The following is a 25,324-nucleotide window of genomic DNA, read 5'->3' on the forward strand; positions in this document are numbered from 1 at the left end:
CAAAACATCCGCTCTGATGATTGGGACGTTCAAGCCATAGAAGCATTGTATTCCGATTTGAAATATTATGCTGCATTTGATGCTGAAGATTTGTATTTAGATCCTGCTAATTACGGGGAGCTGTTTTGCTATCAACATTATGGCAATCATTTCCTACATAAAGCCAATACGTATCGAAATGTTGTAAATTATACGCAATGGGAACATTGTCCAACGCCGATGCTAGGCAGCTCCACCACATTGGTGAACAAATTCACATATTTTACTGATTTTGGTGTTTCAAACCCTGCCGCCTTTTATTTTAAAGTGGCAGCAGAGTCTGCCTCGAAGGTTCGGCTGACACACACTAAATTGTTGTATTCCAAATCCTTTATGGATGATTTGTCAATCAGGGGTTATGATCTGTGGAAAGCTACTATTGATCTCAAATCGGTTTGGGGTTCTAAACCATGGCAGGTCCAAGGAACAGAAGCTTTGCATCGTGCCTGCCTTATCCCAAACCACATATTGTTTTTGAATTCTACTATTTTTCAGACCACCTGCTTTGGATTGGCTACTTCTAAAAAACTGAATTCTCCCTCTACTCCGGATCTGGGTGCTTATCTAAATTGGGATAATCATACAGATCTGTCCCTTGATGCGTTGCAGTCATACATTACTAATACATCCTTCAATATTTCCAAATTTAATTCGGAGGGATGGTTAACATGGCAGACGAGCTCAGATTCCTGTCAACATAGTTTTCTGGGTCTGAACCCTGGGTATACGCAGGTTCGTGTGGACCCCCGCTTTGAATCTTCTCATTCTGTTACTACCTACTCAGTAGGGAAGTTATGCCAATCTTGGCTGCAACATTCCACCTTGGCATCTGTTAAACTTCATTTATCTAAATTACATGACAAAATAGATTTGAATGATTTTGTTAAGGGTCCTGTGGGTGGCAGGTCAAAAAGATGGGTGTATGCTGTGTATAACGAAGTTTGGAAGTTATCGCAAATTGAAGCTGCTTCCAGATTGAGAGCTATTGATCAAGCCAATCTGGAAAAAGTCCTAGCCGTTATAGATAATAGCATTAACACCCTTTCTTCCAGAATTTACACCTTAGATAATATTGTTTCATCTCTTGTTGATATCGTGCAGGATGATATGTCTGTTTTGTATCATGGTCAGAATAAATTGCGGTCTATAATGCAGTTTGCTTGGACGTTGCAAATGTTAAAGGCTGGGAAAGTCCCATGGGACTACATGAATACTTCATCTTTGTCCCTTCCCTTTAATCTAACTACAAAACAACAATTCATGTCCATGAAGGATGCAACATATTCGTTACTGCATATTGAGAAATTAGAACCTTTACCTTTCTCCGTGGCCGAATTGAACTCCGCTGTGTGGCTTATCCACGGGTTAATCACGTTACCATTTCCTTTGTTTAAGTTCAGTTCTTGCATGAAACATTATGCCCTGAGCAGATATGAACCATTGGGTACTGCCTTTCTGCATGAAGGTTGGTCATTCCCGTTTACATACAGGTGCATGAGAGACGGTAAAGAAGTTTATTTGAAAGGTGAGGGATGCACTTCCACACCTGATCACTCTGTAGTCTGTAGGCACATCCAATTGTATGGCACGTGCAATGTGCTAGCTCCTAATTTAGCATGTGTCCTGAAAGGGATTCCAGTGCTGGCTATTACACCCTCTTTCACGTTGCTAGCTAACGGTAGTTATTTGCTTTTAAATAACGAGGCTTGCTGCGGGATGCTGGTGGGAATTCCCTACATTGTGACTGTATCACAGAGAGCAGTGTGGAAATATGGATTTTTCTGATCAGTTATGTCCCCTATCTTGGACCCCAACGGTTTCATGTATGAATCACAAGTACATGTATGTTCCCTCCAGTTCCAGTTATGAAGACGCAAACACATGTGCGTCCACCGTCAACATGTCCTCTGTCAGATCCGCCATGAATAGGCCGGATATTCCATTCCTAAGTATGAAAGGCCACCGGCTTTATATGGTTCACTTATGCCATTTTACAGTCCAGGCAAGTAGGCCCTGATTCTGTCATCAAACTCTTCTTGCCTTCTGCCTCTGAAAGCTCCAGTCTGAGCCTGCATCTGTGACCATGAACTTTGTCTCACTCTCTGCGCGGCTCACGAAGCCTGACATCAGCCTATTTCACCTTCGAAATTATCTGCTTCGTTCCCTGCCCAATGCATTCCTGTCTAGCAGTTTAAGTAAACATTCTTCCAGCTACCGAGCAAAGGCTCGGCTTCTCTGTCCTCATGCAAGTAATTCATAGCCCTGTTACCATGGAATATTCCTACCCCCTCGCATTTAGTGTAGACACTTAGACGCTTGTACACGCACTCACAGTCAGTATAGAATAGATTTTGTTCGAGAGACCTTTCTTTTTGGATAACACAGTTCTTTAAACATAGGATGTTAGATATGATTTGGGATTAGGTTGACATAACCCCAGACTTTTGTCTCCACATGTAGAGCTAAATGTCAAGTCCCTTTCTCCCTCTAGTTGCACGTCTATCACACGTCATGCGACTGCGCACGCATCTCTGCCAAATATTTCTGCTGACATTGCAGGATTCTCCAGGTATCCACCCACACATGACAAATTACCCATTATCATCAAGTGGACGCCCACATGGACGCCCACCTTCACGCCTACTTACACGCCCACATGCTCTTATCTCATTCTCTCTTGCTCTTTTGCTTACGTACAATTGAGAAATGTATATATACTGTACTCTGTGAATAATGTTTTGAGAATATTGAGAATACTTTTGAGCCCCTTTCCAGATCCAATTTTGGTGATGGAAATATTCTCCCTTTGACTCGAGTTATTGGAATAAATCCCTTTATGAACCTGATACCACAGACTCAGCCTCTTGCTTTATGCATGATCTTATTTATATACTTAAAAGTCTGAGAGCGTAATATTTTATTTACCACATAATGGCGCCCGAACAGTTTAATCTCTTTCCCCACACGCCGGAGATGAAGGTCCAGTTTTGCCCCCTTCCACAGCCGTGATGGCCTTCAAGCGCGCACGTCGCGGGTCTTCCCGCCAACTCCCTCAGGCCAACGAAGGGGACAGACTGCGACCAGGCATCCATACGAGGCGGTGAGGAACGCAGATTGTCCTACCCAGAGCCCACCTGCGAGAGAGCTGTGTCCGAGGTATACAGAGGCCCACCAAGTGTCCAGAGTGTCCGAAGTTTTCGAGTCGAGTCCAGTTCGGTTCAAGTTCAGTTCAGTTTCCGAGGCCTTCCGTTTCCGAGCTACCCGGTGAGTACCATTACCGGGGAGGCGTTCTGACGTGCACATAGGTTGTGCCGGTCAAGACGGGTTTGGGTACACAAATCCGGTCTGCACTGTTTCAGCAGTGTATCTGTACTGTTTAGCAGTATATCTAGTATATCAAGTATATAAATTCAGAATAATTCAGTTAATGCCGAGTATTATGTTTAAGTGATTAAGTTTTCCTTAGATCGTCATCATCATCGTTGCTCAGTTAAATGTTAAATGTTAAATGTTTTAAATACGTCCTGCATATTGTGGTGTGAATGAATGTTCATTATCGTGTTTATTGTATTAAGTTTGTTCAAGATCAAGTATCAGATCAGTTCTCAATATGCCGCTCTTTTTCGAAATTAAGACAGATCACAACTAGAAAAGGGGTACTCGAAGAAGCTGTTCCCATTCCACCTAGGGACACTCCAGGGTACTTTATGTATCATAAGCATGGCCTAGATGCCGTATTATTTCTTGATTTATGGGTGAACTACACCAAGGATTTACCAGAAAGTCAGAGGTGGCCCACAGTTGGGACATGGGATGCAGATTGCATCATGAGAGTGGAAGAAGAATTATGGAAAAAGATAGCCAGACAGTAACAGACAGATGCCATTGAATTATGGCGTAAAGAATAGCATAGACGCACAGAGTAAGCGCTCAGAAAAGAAGAGAAAAGTAGGGAGGATTCAGACAAAGCCCGAGAATACGTGTAAGTTGAGGAAGGTATACGAGTAAAAGCAGAACAAGTAGATGGACAACGAAACACTCTTATGAAAGAGAAAATGTAGACCAGCTTGGAAGGATGCCATTGAGTTTTGGCGCAAGGAGTCACATAGTAGGTCAGAGTAAGTGTTTCACGAAGCAGAGAGGAGTAGACTGGAGTCTGGAAAAGCCAAGGAACAGATGTTACAGGAGTAATTGGAGTAGGTAAAATGAGCGCAGGCTGACAGAGAAAGAAATACTGACGTTGCTGGTATTTATCCCGTCCTTTCAGAGGACCTAGCAAGAGTGGCCCCAGTAGAAAGACCAGTTAGAGTGCCACCGCAAGTACCCGAAACATATAATAATGATATAGTAGCCCAAAGGTTCTTGAGCCACCCACCAAATGAACAGCGCATGGCTGGTGTTTACATGGTCCAACATTTGACTACGTTGTCAATAGGAAATTGAGAGGGGTGTAGCTAGAGAAGGAGCAACACCTGTGATTTGATGACACCCCTAATGTACAAAGTGCTAACGAAAAAGTAATTGTTGAAAAGTTTAGCTTGAAAAAAAAAAAAAAAAAAAAAAAAGAATTGTGGGTATTTCGAATTTGCAAATTGTTCAAGAATACAGGTTTGTGTTCTTGGTGGTCCAGTGAGCCAATGTGCTGGGTCAAGTCGGTGAGATTATGACCCCCTGAGTGCAAATTGTATATAAAAATAATTTTTCAATTGGGCGAATTATTGCAGTTTTTCTGGAATTGAGTAGTCTTTTTGTCTTTGACAGCTTCAGAGTGAGGAGAAGGTGGGGGCTGTGTAGAGCAGTATGTGATACAGAAATCGGAGACAGATTCTGACCTTGTAGCCAGTGTAGGTGGGGGCCGGTGAGAGGAGCAGAACAGAGGCACTGCTTAGACAGCTTCTCTGACATCGCATCTGTGTAATGCCTGCAGCCGGAACAACGAAAAAAAAGTTGGCTGGCAGCCCAGGCTCAGGCCGCGCTGAGGGGCTATTTTTAACTTCTCTGATAAGACAGGGCAGCTGAGAAATGTAAGTCGAGAAAGATTCCCTTGGTCTATTCTGTGCTAAACAAGTGCCCCGAGGAAATGTCTATGGAGAAGATTTGTTTTATTTTTTAGCAAATGTTATATTGCATCTGGCCAGAAAGTAAAATGTTGCTCTTGTTTGGAATTTTAAGGGCTATGTGCCTATATAAAAACGATTTTCAAATTCAGACATTTTTGAATTGTGGCCACAAGCTGCCACCAGTTGCATTGGATAAATGATCCAGTGGTTAAAAGTCTGTGAGGAGAGATGAGAGGTGCGTCTTCGTCTGGGACATTAGGGTACATTGTGTTGACGAAGATGCATAGCTCATTTTTATAAAAGAAAACAAACAGGTTCGTGTGTTCTTCGTTTTTGATTATTATTGCTGATTCTGTTTTTATAAAAGAAAACAAACAGGTTCGTGTGTTCTTCGTTTTTGATTATTATTGCTGATTCTGTGTGTCAGACTTGACACGGTGATTTCAGATGGGGGTGTATAGGGCAGGTAAATCAATTATTGATTAAAAGCCTGACAAATTAAGCAGGCCAGAATGTTCGCCTCTGAGCTGTAGGTACTGTAATCGCGCATCGCTGCTCATTTATATATGTTAGTGCAATTGTCTATGCTTTCTGTGCTTGGTATACTGATGGCTTGGCATATGTATTTTATATATGTTTTGTTTTTGTGTTGTATTGACCAGTCTGTTTAGCGTTTAATACCAAGTTCTCCTGTGCAAGTACGGAGATAGTCGTGACGACGGCGATCTTTGCACAGCGCTTGGCTGGAACTTGTTCACAATTACTAAATTTCACAGACGTGATATTACCTTTATCATGCTGTCAAAATGGCAGACAACACGTTATCAGTGTATGTCTAATTGGTGTTGGAGATGAATGAAATAAAAGGAAAAATTATGCAAGACTAAAATATTTTTCACATGACTGCCTTTCTCTTATAGACAGGCAGCCTCGGTCATATGTTTCCAGATTGGACATTGAGGAACAATTATGATCTGTACACTCGCATCTTAACTCTTGAAAGGCCTATTTTAAATAAGGACTGCCACCACAGAGTGACAAATGAGGCTCGGTATTTAGGGTAATGAGAAAATATCTGACAGGATTTCCTTTTTAAAGTTTGCTTTAGTAAGCTCATTCTTGTAAGTGGTGGCCCCAAAAGTTGACTTGTTTTTAAATTAGGCTATTTATTGTATAGGTGGAAATTATTGCAAAATGACTGATTTCTTTAGCAGATAAATTATTAATTATCAACATTAACAACTGTTCTTAAACTTGGTTTTCCGAATATTTAGGTAATTTAGCATTCCTATTAGGGCCTACTAGCATTAATATTGACTTTAGGTTGGTGTAGGTTCATGTAATAGGGACATTTGCATATGAGATGTCATTTGGCTAGCTTATGAGCTAACACAATGAGGTTTGTACATTAATTTGAAGGATTTCTCGCCGTTTCAAATACGCTGTGTATCTCCTAAAATTTTGCTTACGCCCAGTAGCTACACACAGGGATTAATAGTGTTGACAAGACACAGGGTTTGATAGTGTTTGACAGCAGTGAAATCTGTTTCAGATTTCCTCCTGTCAAAAAGGGGGGGAAGGAGGAGAATATTGGCTTTCTGCTGGCCCCTGAGGAGGTTCGCTTCCCGCTAGCCCCTTAAGAAATTAAGCCCCTTAGAAATTAGCCCCCTTAGAAATTAAGCCAAGGAAATAGATATGGTGTTTTCCCCTTTTTCTCATGTTTTATTGTGATCTTTCAGGGGAATTAGTCCAAGCCCCTAATACAGCTTCTACTAAAGTCCTCCCTTGGACACAAGAACACACTGTGGCATTTGAAGAATTAAAGAGAGCTTTATGTCAAGCACCAGTTTTAGCAAACCCTGATTACAACAAATCGTTTATGTTTTTTGTGACAGAGCGGGATGGAACAGCACTATCTGTCCTAACACAAGATCATGCAGGAAAACACGAGCCCTGTGCTTATTTTTCTAGTACATTAGACCCAGTAGCACAGGCTTTGCCTGCGTGCCTAAAATCAGTTGCAGCAACGGCCTTAGCCATAAGACAAAGTGACTTGATAGTGCTGGGCCACCCTCTGACAGTACAAGTACCACACGCAGTAGAGGTTCTCTTGAACCGGACACAAACACAACACCTGACTGTAGCTAGACTGACAGGCTATGAGCAAACGTTATTTCAACCACACATAGAGATCAGACGATGCAACATACTGAATCCTGCTACCCTTTTGCCCTCCAGTACAGAAAGCGTTTCACCACACGACTGTGTTGAAGTAATACATACCGTGACTAAACCAAGACAAGACTTGACAGACGTTGCACTCCCAGACCCCGACCTAACACTATAAGTTGACGGCTCATGCATGAGGACAGGGGCGGGAGAATTAGTGACAGCATATGCAGTGACTACTGATACTGTAATAATAGAGACTAAAAGAATAGACATATTGTCAGCACAAGCAGCAGAGCTCATCGCCCTGACACAAGCGTGCATAAGAGCTAAGCACCTGAGAGTAAACATTTACACCGATTCTCTGGCGAGAAAGAGGTTTCTTGACCTCTCATGGGGCCAAGATACAGCATGGCCCCCTTATTCAAGCCCTACTGGAAGCAATACATTTACCAACAGCCATAGCTATCCTAAAATGTAAAGCACATACTAGAGCCACAGATACCATTTCCCAAGGCAATGATCTGGCAGACCGAACTGCTAAACAGACAGCTCAGACCCCACTAGACATGACAAAGTTACAGGTTCAATAAGTGTCCAAAGCCATGACAGTTAGGGATCCTTCCAAGGATGTACAAGACATACAGACACATGCTACTATGGACGAATTAAAGAAATGGTCGGAACAAGGAGGGGTACTGACTGATCAGGGTTGGATGAATAAGGGCAAATCCATATGGTTTCTTCCTGATTCTATGGTACAAGTGATTATAAATACCGCACATAGTCCTGCACACTTAGGAGAGAAAGCAATGATAGATAGCTTACAGAATATATGGTTCAACAAGCACCTGCGTGCAGCAGCGAAACCAAAGGTCAGAACATGTATGATCTGTTGCCAATTCAATCCAGGTAAAGGCATTCCGATGGAACAAGGTGGATTCCATCCACCTGACCACCCTTTTGAAGTGCTCCAAATGGATTATATCCAAATAAACAGATGTAGAGGTTACAAATATGTTCTGGTACTAATGAAGCAGGTGTCCCTTCTGTTAGGGTATACATGGAAATTCCATTGTGTGCGACATCCTGAAGCAGCAGGCCTTGTAGAAAGACATAAACAGACATTAAAAATTTGCGCAGACAAAGGTGTAGATGGGATGGTAGCCCTGCCGGTTGCCCTCTTTTACATGCAAATGGTAGCTCATTCTAGAACAGGCTTATCTCCCTATGAAGTGGTCTTTGGTAGACCACCAAATATGTGGGGCACTCCAATGCCTAAAAGATAATAACATGCTGACAGATTACCTGGCTTCCTTGATGTCTGCACTACTCTCTTGTTGTTCGCAGGTTGCTGCCGCCTTCCCTGACAACACCCAGGTCAAAGAATACTCCATCGCTCCTGGATGGAAGGCGCCAAAGTCAGTGCTCTGGACCACGGGGACGGCCGTTAAAGTCAAAGTGCACCTTCACCACTCTTTTACAAAGGAAAAAGACTTTGAACTTGAATTTTGGATTTTGAACACCATTTTCTAGAGGAGACTCCCCAGCAGTTTCCACAAAGCTAAACTTAGATCTAAAAAAGGTCAGAACCCGTTTGATCAATTAAGTCCACTAGGTGGTGAAGCGGTTGAACATGTATTCTGGCTTGCATAAGAACTTGGACTATAATATTAAAAACAAAGAGCAAGATGTGCATCACGATAATATGTATCAGCTTAATACTACATGCTATTTTTCCTCCTATTGCCTCACTCTTATACTCCTCCACTAATGATACCATAAAGCACACATTTAGTGATCTGCCATCCTATGAGCTATCATATCGACTTGCCTTACGCAACAATACCTTTATTCAGATGCTGCACCATTCACATCAGACTAGCAATGCTACAGACTGCTGGGTCTGTGGCCGACTCCCCCCCTATCAGAACTATAAGGGAGTTTTGCCCCTCTTTCTCTATCCGTTCACACACAATGGCTCCTGTGGAGCATGGTTTAGTTTGATTAATTCCCTAGATTCGAATTCCGCAGTTTATCAAGACAACTGGGTATGGGGAAACCTGAATTTAGTTTTTGCTTAAAGTCTGCTACCCTAACAAGGAGGGACTTCCCAAAAGAACAGGAACTGATCTAAGAAATGAAGTATATGGATTAGGTAATTTTACACTTAACCTCATGATCCTGAACGTTGAATCTGAAGCTACACCAATCTTGCCCGCCATGTCCGTATTCCCAGTAAAAGGGGAATTATGTATAAGAAAGAATGGCTCCATACACATGGGCCATAGTAAATGCACCACTGTAATAAAATTCAGTGATCAAGGCAAGTCTACATTTAGAGCTTCTCGTCATTCCTACTTTATATGTGGCCAGACCGCATATATACGCCTACCTCTAGATTGGGATGGTACCTGTTACATAGCATTCCTCCTACCACCTGTTTTCCTAGCTCCTCCTGATTATCATAGAAATACTGATTTAGTACACAATAGACAGCAGAGAGATCTCCCAATTGTCGATTACACTGAAACAGCATGGGAAAAATACACAGATTTCAATAAAGGTTTCTTTCCCTATATAGGTACAGTTACCAATAGTAAGCTGATACGTAGATTAACCAGAACCCTTGAAGCAGTAGTGAACGAAATTATTTCCGCCTTAGGCAATTTAACAGAAGAGCAGTCTGCTATGCGGATTGTTGTGCTTCAAAATAGTCTTGTCCTTGACGTTATCCTGGCCGATAGGGGCGGAGCTTGTAGGGTCATCAAATCAAGCTGTTGCATTTTTCATACCAGAAAATTCGCCATCTGTATATAAAGCCATAACTCGCCTTCATAAGATTGTAAGCCAGATACACCAGAATCCAGGCACCTGGACTTGGTCCGGTTGGTTTTGGAGTGTATTATCTACCTTTGGATGGAAGGTCCTATCTTTCCTAGGTATTGGCCTTCTCATACTATTCAGTTGCTGTCTATGTCTACAATGTGGACCAGCGATCTGTGGTCTGTGTGCCACATCGTGTATTCCACCACCAAGATTTCATTCGTCACGGAAGAAGAAAGAAGAACAAATGATGTTATATGAACAGATCAATGGATTGATGAAGATTGATATCTCTTAACGGGCAAGTAGGGGACAAGGAGGGAATGTGGAAATATGGATTTTTCTGATCAGTTATGTCCCCTATCTTGGACCCCAACGGTTTCATGTATGAATCACAAGTACATGTATGTTCCCTCCAGTTCCAGTTATGAAGACGCAAACACATGTGCGTCCACCGTCAACATGTCCTCTGTCAGATCCGCCATGAATAGGCCGGATATTCCATTCCTAAGTATGAAAGGCCACCGGCTTTATATGGTTCACTTATGCCATTTTACAGTCCAGGCAAGTAGGCCCTGATTCTGTCATCAAACTCTTCTTGCCTTCTGCCTCTGAAAGCTCCAGTCTGAGCCTGCATCTGTGACCATGAACTTTGTCTCACTCTCTGCGCGGCTCACGAAGCCTGACATCAGCCTATTCTCTGCCAAAAACTGTATTTCACCTTCGAAATTATCTGCTCCGTTCCCTGCCCAATGCATTCCTGTCTAGCAGTTTAAGTAAACATTCTTCCAGCTACCGAGCAAAGGCTCGGCTTCTCTGTCCTCATGCAAGTAATTCATAGCCCTGTTACCATGGAATATTCCTACCCCCTCGCATTTAGTGTAGACACTTAGACGCTTGTACACGCACTCACAGTCAGTATAGAATAGATTTTGTTCGAGAGACCTTTCTTTTTGGATAACACAGTTCTTTAAACATAGGATGTTAGATATGATTTGGGATTAGGTTGACATAACCCCAGACTTTTGTCTCCACATGTAGAGCTAAATGTCAAGTCCCTTTCTCCCTCTAGTTGCACGTCTATCACACGTCATGCGACTGCGCACGCATCTCTGCCAAATATTTCTGCTGACATTGCAGGATTCTCCAGGTATCCACCCACACATGACAAATTACCCATTATCATCAAGTGGACGCCCACATGGACGCCCACCTTCACGCCTACTTACACGCCCACATGCTCTTATCTCATTCTCTCTTGCTCTTTTGCTTACGTACAATTGAGAAATGTATATATACTGTACTCTGTGAATAATGTTTTGAGAATATTGAGAATACTTTTGAGCCCCTTTCCAGATCCAATTTTGGTGATGGAAATATTCTCCCTTTGACTCGAGTTATTGGAATAAATCCCTTTATGAACCTGATACCACAGACTCAGCCTCTTGCTTTATGCATGATCTTATTTATATACTTAAAAGTCTGAGAGCGTAATATTTTATTTACCACAGCAGTCTGCTGTAAAAATTTCCTTTTCCCACCCCCGCATGTGCGGCTGGATGTATCCATCTGGCCTTCCATTCCAACCTTGAAAGCAGAGTTCAACAAGATGAGCAGAATAAGGGCTCTATTGTCTCAAAAAGAAGTTGCTCTGACTTCATCCCGTGAAACATTTGTCCTTCACGTAGCAAATACACGCACCGAGGTCATTGCGCTTTTGAATACTGATCTCCCACTTCATTTTGGTGCCCTGATTCAAACTATATTTATTGCCTCGTCAACAACTGGCTTGGCACATTTTTTCAAAATTGTGGGCTCAGGCCTCGTGACCTCCTTCCAAACTATTTTTGGTGTGATACCGGCATTTTTTCATTCTATTTTTTCCAGCATCTTTGGCGGGCTCCCGTTGATTCTCGCCCTCGCGGCTGGGATGCTGTTGTTGGTCTGCTTACTGCGCAATGGCTGCACCATTTGTGTCACACGACAGCCTGTCCTGCTCCATCTTCGTAACCGGATGCTTGAATACTATGGAACATTACCACTGGCAACCCTGAGCATAGCCTATGGATTGTCCTTCCGGTTTTCCTGCTTTACATGCGTGCAACCTGTTTTTCATTGCCTAGATTGTCCATTCGAATGGGCTCTGGATTTGTGCTTGTCAAACTCGGTGTCTCCTGCCCCGGAATATGATCGACTAATGAGTCCCTTAGTGGCTCATGAGTTGGACTGTTCTGGTGTCAGGATTATGGCCTGTGGAGCGGCACATGGAGTCCTAGGGAATTGGGACATCAATACGGCAGCGTATGACTACTTGGCAAGAAGTTATCTTGAAGAACACGCCAGTTGTCCTCTGAGTGTGCTAGAGGCACCGGTTGTCGAAGAACATGTATGTTCATTTGCCTTGTTAGACTGGATGGGGGAAACTTTTGGAGACCATTCCAATGACTTCCTCTTGGAAGCTGTCGCTACTTATTGTGTTTACACATTAATGGATTAACTTTTTTTTTTATTCGAAATTTCGAGCCTTTGTTAAGAGTTCCCATTTTTTTTTTCCCTTCAGAATTTTTTGTCTACCTTTTCCGTTTTTTTCTCTTCGAACTTTCACTGCCCTTTATATGGATTTCCAATTCGTGCACCTAGTTCCGTTCTATCAAACTTGAACTCTGCATTCCTTCATTGTATCCCTATTTGTTCGTGGTCCGATCAAGGGGGGGTGTAGTGAAGGCAGCGATTTAGATACATACATTGCTATGTTAGCATAAGCGCGTTAGATGTTAGAAACGCCATCTTACCACTTTTGCTGCTTTTGCACACGACACTGCAGATACATATTATTTGAAAACTGCTTGCTTGCGTGTTCTTCACATGAGAACTGCCTGTTGTTCACATCTCTAGACGTGCACTGCGACCTTGGTCTGAACATTGTGTGCAGAAACAGTCTGAGCCGCCAGACAATGCATGTTTTTGAGTTCAGGTTGATCGGCCCACGCTCTAGCCATAACACACACACAGCTGCAAATACCTGAAAGTCGAGAGCCTTTAATATTGCAGCTTGCATGCATTAGACACACATTCTGGAGAAGAACTTTTCCAGGCGCAGAGCAAAGCTGATCCTGTGATGTGATTCACCTAAGCTGATCTTTACGGTATGGGGTTCCCCATTCAAACCTAGAGACCTTCTATTAATCTAATAATACTAGCTTATTAGTGAAGGGAAGGTGGTTGTATTTCACTGTCATTTGTAATATGATTTCTCCCTTCATTTTCTATGTTATTGTAACAATGCTGATGGTTTTAATTTTAATCATTTGTCTGCTTATGTTAGCCAAAGTACTACATCTTAGGACACGTAGTTTATAAAATAAACATTTTAAACTTTACCGTGTCTCTGATTACTCTTGTTGTGGACTGATATGAGAATAATAACGAACAGGTATTTCTGATTCCCCCCATTCCTGAGAGTACTCAGTCGCTTGTTCTGGGTTGTCTATACATTGGGACCGCCGAGAAGATACGCATAACGAATGCTATTCGGATTGGGGTTCTGGGTACGGAGGTGAGTTTTTGGTACACCACAATTCACTGAGGTCCTGGTTTCCTGCGCATAAGCAAAATCCCTGCAACATAGGTATTGATGTAAATATGTATATATTGTAAAAAAGCTTTTCTTCCCTATAGGTAATAAGGTACCCCCCCACATGCCCAGCGGATTCCTCATCCTCCTGCGTGCGGACTGGAGTGAGAAGCATGAGTGTTGGTGTTATGGGCCCCACCAATGAATGCGTGTGCGAATGAAAGTGTGGTTGACGGATCTGTGACGCAGGGAGGATATGTAAATTTGCCCTTTTTGCTGGAGCAGTTCTTCTGGTAGCAGATTGATGGTTTTATTTTATTGGTTTGGTGATTATTGACTATTGATGATCGAATGATTGATTGATTAATGATTTATGTTCTAACATTTTATGTTGAGTCGCATCGCGTTTTATGTTGTTTTTGAAGACTTCCGGGATGTAGGAAGTTGGATGCCCTGTAGGTACACGGGGAAAACGTGTGACGATTGGAGTTGCACGACGCATTGTCTGGGTTCGAATTGGTAACATCGTCGTGTGTTATCGGTAGGGATATTTTCCGTGTGAAAGTGGTGTATGGATAGCGAAGGCACCTTTGAAATTTCGGTCTTAAGAACAGGAGTCAATTGTGAGCTCTGATTACGCTTATCACTGGAAAGGTAATAGGTCTCCCCTAAGCTTGTAAGAAGGGTAAAGTAGAGGGAAGTGCTACTTTTTCGGCGAAACTGGATAATTATGTGGAAGGGCAGAGGTAAGCACTGCTCTCGAGAAATACAGAATTCTTGTGTAAATGGATTATATTTTCTGTATGAATGTGTGCAAGTGAAATAGCACTCGGTTTTCTCGTGAAACTCTGGCCTTAATTCTCAGGAGCATTGTAGTCTCCACATGTGTTTTATCTCCAGAGAAATGGTTAGCCTTTACTTGTAAGAAGGGTAAAGTAGAGGGAAGTGCTACTTTATCTGCAAATGGAATAATTCTGTGGAAGGGCAGAGGTAAGCCCTGCTCTCGAGAAATACGGAATTCTTGAGTAAAAGCTCAAAACTATTTATTTGATTTAGCGAAGCGGACAATGGTGGTGTTTTTATGTTGTTACTAACAGATATGGAGTATAAGAGAGCGTGAAGAAATTTGCCGATACATTTTGTAAAGGAGGGGTCAGCAGAAGCAGGAATAGTGAGAAACGCTGACGTCAGGAAGACCGCGCTGGGATTGGTCAGTTGTGGAGTGGCGTGGACGCACAGGATTGGTGCGTTAGTGTGAGTCGCGCTGGGATTGGAGAATTACAGTGTGATGTAAACGCACAGGATTGGTGCGTTAGTGTGAGTCGTGCTGGGATTTGAGAATTGCAGGGTGACGTAAATGCTCCGGATTGGTGCATTAGTGTGAGTCGCGCTACGATTGGATAAGAACACAGAATAGTCGTAGAGGAAAGCCAGCGATACAGGATAAGGAAAATTATGTATTACGATCCACCAGAGAAAGAGAAAAAAATCATGGTTTGGTAAAATCAAGAACTAAGGATAAGCCGATTGTGACTAGGGAAGGACAGATACTTCCCCCACCAAAATCGCCCCATCCTTTATGGCGGCGAAATATGGGTATCATACGTGTATTTGGTTAGATAATTGGGCAAAGTATACCAAAGAAGATGGAGTATTAGCATTTCCAGAAAATGGCTCTTTTAGTTTAGCGGTATTAGGGAATTTAAGAGAAAAGATGATGAGACTAGAATCGAAAACTGGACCTACTCAGTTTGAAGCTTTAACAGAATGGGAAGATGAGATGTATGAAAGGGAGCGACAGCGGAGTGGCGGAAGGTATAAATATATGTTTGGGAGACCGTGTGGGCAGGAGAGTCATGATGACAGGATGAGGAGATGGCGGAGTGCAAATATGGCTGATGGGATGTTCCCTATGAGAAATGCTGAAGAGACTAGTAGTAGAAAGTGTACAGAAAAGAGAAACAATACAGGGCAAGAAGGCTACAAGTATAGTGTGAATGAGTCAGAGGAGGATGTACTTAAGGACATGTTCTATAAAAATCCTCCCCCATACCAACCAAACTCCACGTTGCTGACGCTAAGTGCGCCAGTAACAGAAGCCCCACACAATAAGAATTTTGAGCCAACACCACCTGATTTAGGGAAAAACAATTCCTTTAGAGAATCTGAAAATACACAGCCCGTTAGGATGGCAAATGAAAACTCAGCTGAATTAGCTAGAACTACCCTGGAGTTAACAGAAAAGATTAGGGAATTAACCAAAAATATGTAAGCCGTAACTGTACCTGTAACTATAGGACCAGTGATGCCTGTTTTTGATAAACAGAAGGATAGCGAGCATTGTTTGACCATTCGTTACCATAGTATTAAACCAATTCAGACAGAAAAAAAGGATTCAATAGAAAATCCATGGGGAAAATTGGTGGGAACTTCTGGGTTAAGTACTCCTAAAAATTTGACAGTAAATCAAAGTCCAGCAAGTAAAACATTGATGACAACAGAATCGGCACCAGAATCCCCAGAGAGGAGTCTAGAGCGAGTAAGAAATGAAACAATCCCTATAGGTCCCACTTCTGATGAACTAAGTGATTGGTAAGGAGCCTACAGCGAAAAGATGCCGAACCTCGACCTTTAGATGTGGCAAAATTAAAAATAACTTTGGATGAATTGATAGTAAGGACTATTCCCACAGAAAAGTTAAAAGCATATCAGGATGAAGAGCTAATGTTTCTATGTAAAAGTATAACATGGAGGGTGAGAAATTTGCATGAGAAATTGGAAGAAGTGGCAAGTGAAATGGGTATTGATTTTGAGAGAATAAAATTGTTACGGAAACCATACAGAGTAGACTTTGCTGAAAAAGACATTGAGAATTTGAATACCGAAGGAAGATTAACTCAAATTAAAGAACTATTTGTTCTGCTATGGAAATGGGGCGATGTAGATAAATGGAAGAGCAGGTGGTTTCGGAAACGAGATGATGCAACGGACAAGGCTTTTTCAGCTTTCCCAGTAAAAGAAAACGAGACAGTGGTAACTGAATGTCCCATGAGGGAAATCCCAGGAGGGGGCTACGTGCATGTTCCTTGGACTAGGCAGGACATTTTATCATTTACAAATGACTTTCCCCGACTTTGCGAGAAGCCGGTGGAATGGTACAGGCAGGTAGATAGGTTTGTTAAATTATCAAAAGTACTATGGATAGATTTGAATGGCCTATTCGACATAATTGTGCCAGCAGATTTATGGGCAGAGTTTAAAATTACAGTAGGTTGGACCACTCAGGAATACCCTAGAGATCCTAAAACAGGTGCCCCTGATCCAAAAGTAATGAGAAAATACGAACAGGTAGTTACCTTCTTGAAAAATAAAGTACCTCCAAAAGAAACTGATTGGGTAAAAATTGATAGAACTCACCAAGAAGTAAAAGAATCTGTACATGCCTATTATGAGAGATTGTTATTGGCTTTTAAACAATACAGTGGTGATGAAAATTTGAGTGAGAAAGATTTAAGTCATTTTGTATATCGATTTATGTACGGGTTGCGACCTGAAGTAAGCGAAATTATAAAACAGCATACTGTGGATTGGCAAAATAAAAAGATAGACGAAGTATTAAGGCATGCAAAATATTTTAGTGACGAGATTGAAGCCAAGCAACGTAAGCTAAAAGAAAAAGCCATGTGGGCTCAGGTGAAGGAGGCAGAAAGACAGGAAGCCCAACTGACTGAACAGGCAAATGGCATGAGCCATGTGAAACAAAAACCCAATATTGGGAAAGGAAAAGGACAGATTAGTCTAAACAAAGCCAAAAAGATGTGGCCATGTCATAACTGCGGAAAGGTAGGGCATTGGAAATCCGAGTGTAAATTGCCCCCAAGTGCTAATGGCGATAATGCATCATTAAATCCACAGGTGCAGAATGAGGTGAGTTGTCAACCACAGCGACAGCAGCAGGTTGTTGCCCAACAGTGTCAGGTGCCAAAACCACCTTTTCCACAGAGCATAAACCCACAAAGATACAGTAATGAGACAGGATTCTACACCGAGGAACAGGTAACTAAGCTGCCGCGCACTAGTGCTGTTTCGCAGTATTGGCTGCAACGCGATGAGAGTGAGTCAGAAGAGAGTTATTGATAGTGCCGAGAAGAGGAAGAAGAGTGCATACTTGGCACAACTCTGGAAGTAGACCTGACAGGCCCTTTTGTTGACGGAAAGATAAATGATGAAAACATTACTTTCCTAATAGATACTGGTGCTACTCGCGCAACTGTTAGAACAGCTGACGTTAAAAATCTTCCTCTCTCGGATGACACAATCCAAATAGTTGGAGTCTCAAACAGACAGATAAAAACGTATCTTACTGAACCAGTTAAGGTTAAAATAGGGAAATTTTCCGACATGCACCGCTTTGTCGTATGCAACACCAACCCTGTAAATTTGTTAGGGAGGGACTTGTTGTGTAATATGAATTGTATGATCTTCTGTACTCCTGTTGGCATAGCTTTTGAGACTCCTGAGGAGGATGTACTGTACAAAATGACCATGGCATATATGGAACCCGAGATTACCGAGGCATTTGCTGTATTTGACCCAGAAGAATTGCCTCAGGAATTAAAGAAAACAGTCAAAACAGAGGTATGGGATTTCATGGGAGAAGACATGGGACTAATGAGAAATGTAGATCCCGTAAAAATTACTGTAGAAGAAGGAATAAGTTACCCAAATATTCCACAGTATAAATTGACACCCGAGATAATTGCAGGAGTCACTCCTATAATAGACAAAATGATTAAACAAGGTATTTTGAGAGAAATAATGAGCAGCCCATGTAGTTCACCGATCATGGGTTTGAAAAAGCCAAACGGGACTTTTAGGATAGTACAAGACCTGAGATAAGTGAATAAACTTGTTGTATCATATTGTCCCATCGTACCAAACCCTTCTGTGATTCTATACCAGATTCCTCATGATGCAGAATGGTACACAGTCATTGATCTGTGTCATGCTTTCTTTTCCATCCAATTGCACCCTGACAGCCAACAGATTTTTGCATTCCGGTTTGGCAAACGTTCTTTGGCATGGTGCCGAATCCCACAGGGGTATCGGAAAGTCCATCGATATTCAATCAGATTTTGAAGAAGTCCCTAGAAGATTTAAATATGCCCGAAAGTTCAGTACTAGTCCAATATATCGATGACCAACTGGTGGCATCGAGAACTCGAGAAGCCTGTGTAGTGGATACTGTTGCGTTGCTGAATCATTTAGCGGATGGAGGACTTAAGGTATCCCCATCAAAATTACAGTTTTGCCAAAAAGAAGTACAGTACTTAGGCCATAAAATTGAAAAAGGGCTGAGAAAGGTGACTGCAGATAGGATCAGGATAATCAAAGGAATGCAAGCACCAATGACTCAAAGAGAGGTGTGAAAGTTTCTTGGAATGGTTGGGTATTGCCGTCAGTGGATCAGCAACTTCTCACTGATTGCAAAACCTCTGGTACGATTGACAAAGAGTGATGTGAAAGACCCCCTTGAATTGAATAAGGAGGAATTGAAGGCTTTCAAACAATTAAGAGACTGTTTGTGTGAAGCCCCAGCTCTTGGCATGCCTGACTATGGAAATAAGGTTGAGCTCTATTGCAGCGAGAGAAATGGATGTGCACCTTCTGTGCTGGTACAGAAACCTGGAAAATTGAGGCGACCAATTGCATTTTTTCCGGCTATACTAGATCCTGTAGCTGTGGCATTACCTGGTTGTTTAAAAGCTGTAGCAGCTACCTGTAAGAGCCTGGAACAGAGTGAAGGAATTGTGATGGGATATCCTGTGAGCGTGTTTGTGCCTCATGACGTGGCGAGCCTTTTAACTAGGAGTCGCAGTCAGTTTATGACGCGTAGTTGTCTAACTAAGTATGAGAAGGTCATTTTAGGCGCAACAAATGTGAGCCTTGTGAGATGTCTAAATGTGGCCCCATCGACATTGTTGCCTGATGCTGAGAATGTGGAAGTAAGGGATGACGTGGATCATGATTGTCTAGAAGTACTTGACTTTTGCACAAAACCACGCCCTGATATAAAGGATGTGCCTCTGAAAGAAAGTGACTATGTGATGTTTGTGGATGGATTATGTTTGAGAACAGACAAGGGGATTCTGAGTGCAACATATGTGGTATGTACTGTAGCGGCTGGACTAGAAGCGTCTTGTCTGAAAGGAGTGAGATCAGCCCAGGTTGCTGAATTGTTTGCATTAACAAGAGCGTGTAAGTTGGGAAAGAATTTGAGAGTCACTGTGATTACCGATAGTCAGTATGGCTTTGATGTGGTGTATGACTTTGGGCAGTTATGGTCACAAAGAGGGTTTTTGACATCGAGTGGAACTCCTATAAGGAATGCTGAAGTGGTTGGGAAGTTTCTTGAGGCGATACAGCTGCCTAAGCAATTGGCAATAGTAAAATGCGCTGCCCATTCGAAGACCGCTGACTATGTGTCGGCTGGGAACAAGTTTGCAAATGACATGGTGCAATATTGTGCGCGCAACCAGAATTCGGTAAATCGAGGCAGGGAAAAAGAAATGAATTCATGTCCCTTACTTTTTACTAACACTGTGAATACGTGGGAGGAGGTGAGACAGTTACAAGAAGAGGCAGGCGATGAGGAAAGGAAACAGTGGATAAAATCAGGATGTGCACCCCGAGAGACAGACCACGTTTGGGTTTATAGGGATGGAAGACCAGTCATGCCTGATAGCATGGTCTCTACCATGGCACGGATGTATCATGGACAGGCACATGTAGGAAGGGATGCTATGATTAGGCTTTTCAAATAGTCATAGTATAATGCCAAATTTAGGCTTGTAGCTGAGAGCCTGTTTCAGAGATGCCTTATATGTCAGCAATACAATCCTGGAAGAAAAACAGTGGTGAGCCTAGGAACGATAGGACGGGAAGGAGGGCCTTTCACCAGAATGCAAATTGACTTCATTGAAATGCCACCCTGCAATAGGCTGAGGTATGTTCTAGTAGTAGTTTGCTTATTTTCACGTTGGGTGGAAGCGTACCCGACTAGAAGGAGTGATGGAATTACAGTAGCAAAACTCCTATTGAGAGAATTAATTCCCAGATTTGGTTTTCTGGTCACGATCGAATCGGATGGAGGGAAACATTTTCATAATGAAATCATGAAACTGATTTGTGAAGCATTGAATGTACAGCAAAAACTGCATTGTGCTTATCACCCAGAGGATTCTGGAGTGATGGAACAAGTGAATGGCACCATTAAAAATAGATTGGGGAAAATGTGTTTGGCCACAGGTTTGAAATGGCCTGGTGTCTTGCCTCTAGTGCTCACGACTATTAGATCTATTCCTGATAGAAATACTGGACTGAGTCCCCACGAAATTGTAATGGGGAGGGCAATGAGACATGTTTTCGTTCCTGTCAACAAATTACTGCCTATATCTGATGACTTAGTGTTGGATTATTGCAAGGGGTTGGCTGATTCTGTTCATTCTGTGTTTCATCAGGTTGGATCGGATGCAACCACTCGTGAAAGGAAGCCAACTCATGATTTAAGTCCAGGAGACTGGGTAAGGATTAAAGCACATAGAAGAAGAAATTGTCTGGTCCCACGGTGGGGAAAACCACGTCAAGTGATCTTGACCACGACGACAGCTGTGAAATGTGCCAGAGTGAAGAATTGGATTCATGTGAGTCATACCTTGCGAATCCCTAATCCAATGAATAACCCTGAAGAAGAATACTTGGAAGAATCTGATACCAGTTCCGAGTCGGATTCAGAAGAAACAAAAACAAGATTGACTCCTGGAAGGGGGGGGAGTTGGAATCAAGTCCAGTTATAGCACCAGAGAATTTGCTCTTAAGAAGGAGATTGGAGATTTCTGACACTAGCTCAGAATCAGATACAGAACAAGTGCAAGTACATGAGAATGTAAAAGAAAACATTGAGGAAACTGTCAAGGAAATCCTTGATAAAGAAGCTCCACATGTAAAGACGAGAGAAATTCCACCTGAGATTATAGAAGTAGAAGGTGAGATACTAGATACCGAGAGTAAGGGTGAGATTGTTGCGGAAGAACACCGAGGAGGTGTAGGGAAACCACACATCCAGGTAGAAGAAGGGACAGCTAGTCAGCAGGAAGATTGCGTGGAAGAAACAAGAGGAGGGACATAATTAGATAAGGAACAGGAAGTTGTGGAAAGAAAAACGACTGAAAATAAGGGTCAAGGTGGAACCAAATCTGAAGACAGTGAAGAAGAAGTACAACAAGGTCGAGTCCTGAGGAAAAGAGCATGGAAAACTGAAAGAAGTGAAAAGGAAAGTAAGTTGAAAAGGCCAGCGAAGGAGGAAATTTGGGCAAACAAAGTAAAGAGATTAAGGTATCGATTGACTCGAGTAAATTCATCTAGAGCAGAACAAGTGAACGAGGTGTCTAGCCAAGAGAAATCAAAAGACATTAATCAGACACCCTTGGAGAAGGAAAAGCGGACAAAAAACCCAACCAGAAGTATAAGTCACCAGAATGGACATACGTGGCACTTCCTGAAGTACAAGAGGAAACAGACAGCCAAGGAAGTCTAGGTGTGACTATACGAGAAGTGGTTGAGGAAGACGAAGATTCGGAAATCCTGAGAGTTATCTTGTCTGACATCGGAGAAGAGACGCATGTTCAGGAAGTTCTGAACCAAGACTGTGAGAATGAAGTGAAGAACAATCAAATGCCAGATTAAAGGGACAAAGGTGTTCCAGAGAGAAATTTGAAATACTGAGTAAGACAGATATCCGAAAAGAACCAAGTAGACGCTCAGAGCCTTGGGTTTAGACAAAACTAGTTGTAAGTGGACGAGGCTAAGTCAAAAGACCCTGATCATTTCCGAAATGGCAAACACAGAAAGTAGAAAATCTACATGCGTGTTCCTTCGAGGATTGTGCAAGGTGTGTTGTTGTTGTACAGCATTACTAATGCTTCTATGGAGTGTATTAGCTCTAATAGTTTCATTTAAAGTAACATTCGAAACGATAGAGGGTCATAGTGAGAATAAGACCAATATAGAAAAGATTCATGTACTCATTCAACTGGAGTGATAGATAGAGCTGATTTACATAAGGATAGGTCCATAACAGATTTGTCTAACAAAGTTTTCTCGAAGTTATTATATGAATAAGTAAAAACTATGGATGTAAGAGATTATTACGTCTGGATGCATTTACCTGCATCAGTGTCTGAAGGTGTTACGTACCACCACCTTCCTGTAACATATGGTATAACATGTAGTGTATTAGCAAGTTTGTTTTATAAAACAGGGAAACTAGAATATTATTTTTCTGATGTAGATAACATTTTTTCACAAGTACCTGTAGTTCCTGAATTAAATAAGATAAAACCTGGTAAAGTTTTAGGTGAATATTTCTTAGAAACTAGAGAATTAACTTTAGAAGCGGTATTTAGAAATAATCTCACTTGTAGTCTGAAGAGGGAAGAAAATACCTTTTTGGATATGGTGGAAGGGAGGAGAATCATGATGCAAAGAAAGATACCTGAGTAAAAAGGAGACAAGACGGTCTGGGATGTTGAAAGAGAAAAACATTTGAAAGGAGAAACCAGTCAAGCTATGGCTTTAGATTGGCCTCAGAAGGGGAAATTGTGTATTAGAAGAAATAAAACTGTGTATGATAACTACTTTATAGGGGCGAGTGAATGCCATGATACATATAGAATCATGGGAGGGTGGGGATTTAAAGGAGGAAATGATCCAGTATTCCCTGGACTATATTTTATCTGTGGGAACAAAGCTTATTATTGACTAGCGGACCATTGGTATGGCACAAGTTACCTAGGCCTGATCTTCCCAAAAATATTTCATGTGGGAAGGGGAAAAGATGGTGCGCATGAAATGGGTAGACAACTAACACATAGAAGGAGGGAAACTTGGTCAGAAATTGTAGGGATATTTTTGGAGCATTGATACCAGCCGTTGGAATATCTCTGAATGCACACAAAATTAGAAAATTGTCTACAGTAGTGGATCGCTTATCGACAAGCACTGCTGGAGGGTTCTTACTGGTAAATACCGAAATGGGGTGCCATGAGAGCCACGGTGATGCAAAATCGGCTTGCCCTTGATATTATTTTAGCAAAGGAAGGAGGAGTCTGTGGAATGCTGAAAGTGCAACATTGTTGTACTTATATTCCTGACGAGAGTCCTGATTTAAAGAAATATATTCGAAATATTACGGATTTGCATGAGGAAATTGTTCCATTGGAGGTTGAAAGTGTTTGAGAGAAGATTGGGAAAGGATTTTCTACTATTAAAAATGTTCTGATAAAATTAGGTAGCTCATTTATAGGTAAGATTCTAATTCCAGTAACTTGTGTGATAATATTAGTATTAATACTGAGGTTAGGATGTATATGTATAAAAAGAAGAAAATTACAAAATACAATAAAAAGAGAAGTCGCAAAGAAAAGAGAGAAAGAAAGAAAGGAAAGAGAAATAAAAGACATAGAACTGGAAGAATGGAAAGAAAATATGTATAAGAAAACAAGAGAGGATGAGACGGGGGAAACTATAATGTGACGTAACAAACCTAAGAGAACTGAATTCATTTCCAAAAACAATTTTAATCAAAATTTAGTAGAATTTATGGTGATGTTAAAAATCACCAAAGGGGGGATTGATGGAGCAGGTAAAACAAAATGTTGTATACCTTCTCTATTTCTGCATGAAAATACTAATGACGTAATCAGTTTACATATTAATCTGTATTAACTGTGTGCCGTGATATATTAAACAATAAAGTGCACTTTGATAAACACGAATTACACGCGGGACTAATTGCTATTTGCATGGCAGAATAACTTTAATGACTAACTATGGTACGCATATTAACAATAGAAGACGTGGTGATAGAAATTGCATGATTTATGTTGCTTTGATGATGTTTGGCGTTCCTGTTGGGACCAAATGGTGAGTATTATTGCTTTAAATGTTGCTATAAGCTAGGAAAATACTAATAAATAATGGGATTAGTGTGGGTTTAAACATTAGAATCTTCATTTCCGTATATTAATTATTGTTATATGTTTGTTTTGCTTAAGTTGGCATTCGGGCCTACCAAGCCAGGACATTCAAAATGGAGTTCGGAAGTGGCCACCGTCTTGTGAGCGCGATGTCTACTGTGCAGACTCTGATGGCTCTGAAGATCTCCAGGCATCCTCAAACCAGAGCACAGTGTTCCTTGTCAAGGATAGGAACGTGGAGGACTGCCAGATTTCATTCAGTGTAAATGACCCAACGGAACAATACCCACCTTTAACGGAAGGCCAACATTGTTGATACATCGGACATTTTCGCATGAGAACTGTATGAGCTAAGAGAATGACATCGCAAATCTTATGAGAACCTCGGACTAGGAGAAATAAAGAACTAGATTGCAACTTTAAGGGGTTCAACCAATCCCAAAACGTTCCCAATTCAGTAAATGTTACATGTTCCCCAGAATTTGTTATAAAAGGATAGTAGAATAGAGAGAAATTAGTGCGTTCCAGAGAGGTGTCCCGAATTTGTGTGATCGACTTGCTTGCACGATTGCTTGGTCCTTTGGATATCTTTGGGACTGTGCCGTGCTGAGCGAAGGAAC

The sequence above is a fragment of the Triturus cristatus genome, chromosome 7, assembly GCF_964204655.1.
Source record: "Triturus cristatus chromosome 7, aTriCri1.1, whole genome shotgun sequence".
Classification (NCBI taxonomy): domain Eukaryota; kingdom Metazoa; phylum Chordata; class Amphibia; order Caudata; family Salamandridae; genus Triturus; species Triturus cristatus.